The sequence below is a fragment of the Lontra canadensis genome, unplaced genomic scaffold, assembly GCF_010015895.1.
Source record: "Lontra canadensis isolate GAN:19392208 unplaced genomic scaffold, GSC_riverotter_1.0 scaffold82, whole genome shotgun sequence".
NCBI classification, from domain to species: domain Eukaryota; kingdom Metazoa; phylum Chordata; class Mammalia; order Carnivora; family Mustelidae; genus Lontra; species Lontra canadensis.
In genome coordinates, this window is record NW_022631076.1 from 48240 (window position 1) to 53788 (window position 5549).

The following is a 5549-nucleotide window of genomic DNA, read 5'->3' on the forward strand; positions in this document are numbered from 1 at the left end:
TACGTTCTCAGGCACTTTACTTTCTTCACTTAGTATTTTGTGGGGGTCTCCCTCCATGTCGGTTCACAGCAATCTTAATTTTCTTTTTCTTCAGCGGCAGAATATCCATTATGTGGATCTACCATGGTTTGTTCAACGTGTCTCTTTTATGTGGGTACTTTCCCCATTATTCTGTAGTTACACATCGTCCCACCATGATAAATAGACATGCGTCCACGTATTTGACATTGTGGCTCAAATTCCTAAAGGTGAGATTGCCAAGGTCCAGCGGTAAATGCCTCTGTAGGGTTTTATCTGCTGGCTGCTGAAGTATTACCTGACTCCCCTCCAAGAGGCATGTACCCGTTTGTCTGCCCACTGGCCCTTTCTGAGCACACCTGTGTCTCTGAGCCTTGACAGCAGTGTTTTCAAGCTTTTTAATTTTTACTAATCTATTAGATAAAAGATGGTATCTTAGGGAAATTTTAAATTTCTTTTCTATGGGTAAACCTGGACATCGTCTAATACGTTTAAACACCCATTTTTAGGTCTTAACTCTGTATTTCTGTTGGGCTTTTGCCTCATCCCCCATTAAAAAAATATATAGGTGTAAAAAATAGATTTACTATGCAATTACATGTAATATACAAAAATGCATACTAAAATAAATTAGTGTCAGCCTTTTAGTTGGCTTGCATTATAAGCATTTTCTGCCAGCTTGTCATTTGACTTATGGTATAGCTCATGATGCAAAGGTTTATTTTTATATAGTCAAATTTATCAGTTTTCTAAGAATGGCATGTGGAATTTCCTTCGAACTGGCTGCTTCTTGCTCTTTATAGAGGCATTTCCACCATGTTTTCTTTTTTCATAAGATTTTATTTGAGAGAGCGTGAGAGCATGTGCGCATAATTGGGAGAAGGGTAGAGATGGAAGGAGAAGCAGACTCCCCACTGAGCAGGCAGCCTGACGTGGTGTGTGATTGATTCCAGGACCCGGAGATCGTGACCTGAGCCAAAGGCGGACACTGAACCAACAGAGCCATTCAGATGCCCCACCCGCATGTTGTCTTGTAGCACTTTTGTTTCAGTTCTTGCCTTACATCAAGATTCATTTAAAGTTGATTCTCTTGTGTGGATTGAAATCTGGATCTGATTTTTTCTGCAAACGGCTATCCAGTTGTCCTAGCACAATTTATTATTAAGTGCATCTTTATCCCAGAGATTTGAGATGCCTCATTTTTTTCCCCTGGCTCGAGCTTTTCTTTTTTGTTTTCTTAACTATACTTACATGTTTGTCTTTCCATATAAACTTTAGTATCCTCTTGTCTAGCGCCATAAAAACTAAAACATTTGTTCATATTTTTATTGAAATTGGTACTTTTATTAGAATTTATAAATTAATTTATGGGGAACTGACAGATTTATAATGTTGAGTCATCCTATGACTTCTTTATCTTCCAAGAGTGTTTAAAAATATTCTTTATCTAGGCTTTGCTAATTTCTTGTTATGCTGATTCCCAAGTATTTTATCTCCTATGCTGCTAGGTCACGTGCCACCTTACTAAATTCTTTTACTGTGGAGATCTTTAAAATTGTTTTATTTTTTCTAAGTATACTACCCTATCATCTGCACATAGGGGTAGTTTTATTTATTTTCCAATTTTATGGTTAGATAAAATGATGCTCATGTTTAATAGTGCAGGGAGCATCTGTATTTTGTTCCTGACTGTGGTGCAAATGCCTCTAATGGCACTCCATTTAGAAAAGTGAACAAGTTATGTAAGGTGCTGGTTTTAGGACTAAGGTTATAGATCCACAAATTACTATTTTCTTGAGCACGCGTGCATGCGTGTGTGCACCTGTGTGTGTGTGTTTAAAACAGAAATGGGTGTTGAATTTTATCAACTTTTTTTTAGTGCTCTTGAACTACTTTATGGTTTTCCTAGATCTGTTAATAAGATAGATTTGTTGATGCATTTTCTGCAATTTAACATGCGTTGCCTGAGTATATCCCAGTTGGGAGTTCTTAAAATTAGTTGGTTGTGATCCATTATTTTTTTAATGAGATATTAGATTTTACTTGCTATTGTCTTTTGAATGTTATATCCATATTCTTATGTGATGCTGTTTGTAATACTCTTTTTTGGTGCCATCAATGATAGGCTGTTTATCTAACATTGGATCTGGTCTTCAATGGTTTAGTAAAAAACCTCAGTAAAACCAATTTATGAGGGGGTAACTTTATTTCTTACATGAGATTGGTCCATTTAAACTTTATCAGTAAGGTGGTCCGTATTGATAAACTGCTTTTTCTAGGCAATTAGACCTTTCATATAGGTTTGTGAATTGACAATATAGGGAGTAGCTACTACCCCTAAGACTGAGATAAAGCCCGTGGAAGAGACCCCCTCCCCTTGTCCCCAATCTCCAGGGCTCCTCTGTGATGAGACCCAGACCTTGATGAAAAGGGCACTGCTGTGTATGGTGGCAGAAATTGCCAAGATCCTGTGCCAGTGGAACTTGCTGGCAATACTCCCTCTAAGATGCTGGCCCCTTCCTCTATCAGGAAGCACCATACCTTGAAAACCACCACAAAACTACCCAAGGAGGTGGTGGGGAAGCCACTTGTGGAGACATTCCTTGCCAGCAACGCTCTGCTGCAAAGTCTCCTGAGGTGTCAGGGAGGCATTTCTGAGGGGCCTCGTAGGTGGCCTTCCCTGAGCAGTTGCTTGAAGAGGAGCTGCAGGAAGCTAATGGATGTGGGGCGCTGCTGATCGCCTAGCGTCTCAGCCTGGTGCTGAGAAGCCGCCTGCGGCCATTGCTCCCCCATCGTGAGAGGCGCCATGTTCTGCGGGATCTTAGCAAGAGGTGCACACCAGAGTTGGGCAGAGGAGGACTTCTTGCTATCCGACGGAATAATTGCCTGCTCTTGTTTCAAACCGGTTAAAAAGGAAACATTTTCTTTGGTTCCAGTTAGGTGAGCAAGAGGAGACAAAGCTAATCGGGAGTGCTAGAAGTCGGAAGAGTGGTTGCCTCTCAATGGGGGATTGTAACCTGGAAGGGGCATGAGGGAACCTTATTGAGTGGTGCTCGAAATCTTTACATCTTAATGTGAGTGGTAGTTGTACAAGTTCTACCTGCATAGAAAGTAATCAGGCTGGACATGTAGATGAATACAACTTACAGAATTCACTATATATGGCACACCTCAGAAGTTAATCTTGGCTGTTCTTGGCCCTTTCAAAGTCTATGTAAATTTTAGGACCAGTGTCAAATTCCACCAAAAAAAGCTATTAGGATTTCATTAAATCTGTAGATGAATTTGAGAACTGATGTCTTTATTAGTCTTCTAGTTATTTACTCTGAGCCTGTTTCCTTTGGCCTTCTTCAATGTATCTCAAAGTCTTGTATTTGTAGAATCCTTCAACTTTTTGCTAGTTACTTTTAATGTTATTAAAATGGTCTCTTTAAAATATTTTCATTTGTGATCTCTTTATAAAGTAAAATTGGTTTCAATCATAAACGGGTATCCAGCAAACTTAATAAATTCCTATGCTAGAAATTTATCTGAAGGTTCTTTTGGATTTTGTTTTGTAATCTTATCAATGATTAATACAAGTTTTGTTTCTTGAATCTTCACACGTTTTATTTATAAATCTCACCTGGAAGAGAGCTCTCTTGAGATGCTTCCTATAGATGGTATACTTAATAATACTTTTATATATTATGGAGTGAAAATTTGGGGCTTGTTACTGTAGCATATCCCATCCTGACTGAAACAATTACATCAAAAGCAATTCTTTTCAATTCCTAGTTTGTTGAAAGGTTTTATCATACACGGGTGTTGAATGTTAGCAGATGCTTTTTGGGCGTCCACTATGATTATGATTTTTCTTCTTTAAGTAGCAAACTATATTCATTCTTATCAGTATTAAGACAAACTCCTATTCCTGAAATACTCCCAAACTGGTCATAATGCATTATTTTGTATTTGTTGCTAGGTTAGGAATGCTAATATTTTGTTTAGGATTTTCACATTCACGTTCATGATTGAGATTACCATTCTTTCTCATATATTTTTTAAACTGGGTTTTAAGGTTTATAAAGTGAATTAGGAAGTACATCTCGTCTCTCAGAGTTTACAAAATTGGAATTATTCAGTCCATATTTGGTAGAATCTGGGAGTTAAGCTGTTTTCAATTCTTTTTTCAAAATCACCAGTTTTTCTTTGATGAAATAATTTTTTCTTTTTTTAAAGATTTTAATGTTCATGATTTGCACTTGGCTTGGTCTCATACCCTTTTTCCCCCTAATCTCCAGACTCACTGGAAATTTGCTATTCCTTCTTCTCTTTATTTTTTTTTAAGATTTTATTTGTTTGAGGTGGGGGGGGGGGGACACAAGCTTGGGGGAGGGGCAGAGGAAGAGGTAGACTCCCTGCAGAGCAGGAGCCTGATTGTGGGGAGTGGGCTCCATCCAGGACCCCTAAGAATATGACCTGAATCACCCAGGTGCCCCTCCTTCTTCTTTTTAAAGGATATTTTTTGAAGTCCTTTTTAGGCTGCTCCCCTATTTCTCTTTCATCAGGTTTTATCAGCTGAGTTCTCCCATTTGTGGGTCTGCCACGTGATTGTTACTGAGTTTCCTGCTTAGGGCTCTGTACGTGTCCTGTGAGCCCCTCTCCTGTGCTTCCGTGTGTCTCAGCCTGTCTGCTAAGGTTGCAGAGCAACAGAGGGGTCTCACACTGAAGTGTGGGGTTTGTCATTCACAGCGATCCTTCTGGATGCTGGGCAAACTTTTGGGTCTGGCAGGCTCGCTCTCATGTGGCTGAAGTGCTTTCCTCCTTGACCATCGGAGAGCATTATGTTTCTGAACGTGTCTAGGAGCCGGTGCAGAAGCATCTGAGGCCTAACAGCAGCCTGGTCCTAGCTCCACTACCCTCCCAGGGAACTTGGTTCTGGTTTGTCCCAAAACGTGCTCATGAGGGCTGTTTGGCCGAATTTCCTAAATCCAGAGACCAGAGGGTTTCAACCACTCACGACTGCGTTTTCTCTTATCAGACATGGAGATTTTCCTTATTGCTTTCGAGTGTGCTTGCGTAGATTGGATTCCCCCACCGCCCAAGTATTTATGTGCTATCTAGCCTCCCTGCATGTTTGAAATGAACAATGTAATCCAGAGCTCCCTCCCTCTTACCAACGGTTATCACATGACTTTTCTTTTTAAACCTCCTGGTTCTTTATTGGACTCAGAAGGGATGAGAAACCTCTAAGAATTGAAGTAGGACATTGCCCCAAAGTTAAACAGAGCATTTCCTTTCCCCATGAAATTAGTTTCTATGTGCCACTTGTAAATAGAAAATGGCACATCAAATTTTAAGTCAAATTATTACTCAAAGGTCACTATTAAGAGACAGAATTTCTTCCATTTTGGTATCAGTTTTGTAGCAGATATATTTAAGGCCTGAAGTTTCCTCGTTTTACCTAAGATTTTATTTCACACTTAAAATCTCACATGCTTCAAATCCAGTTTAAAATTTTTATTTAAAATAAAAAATGTACACATGTA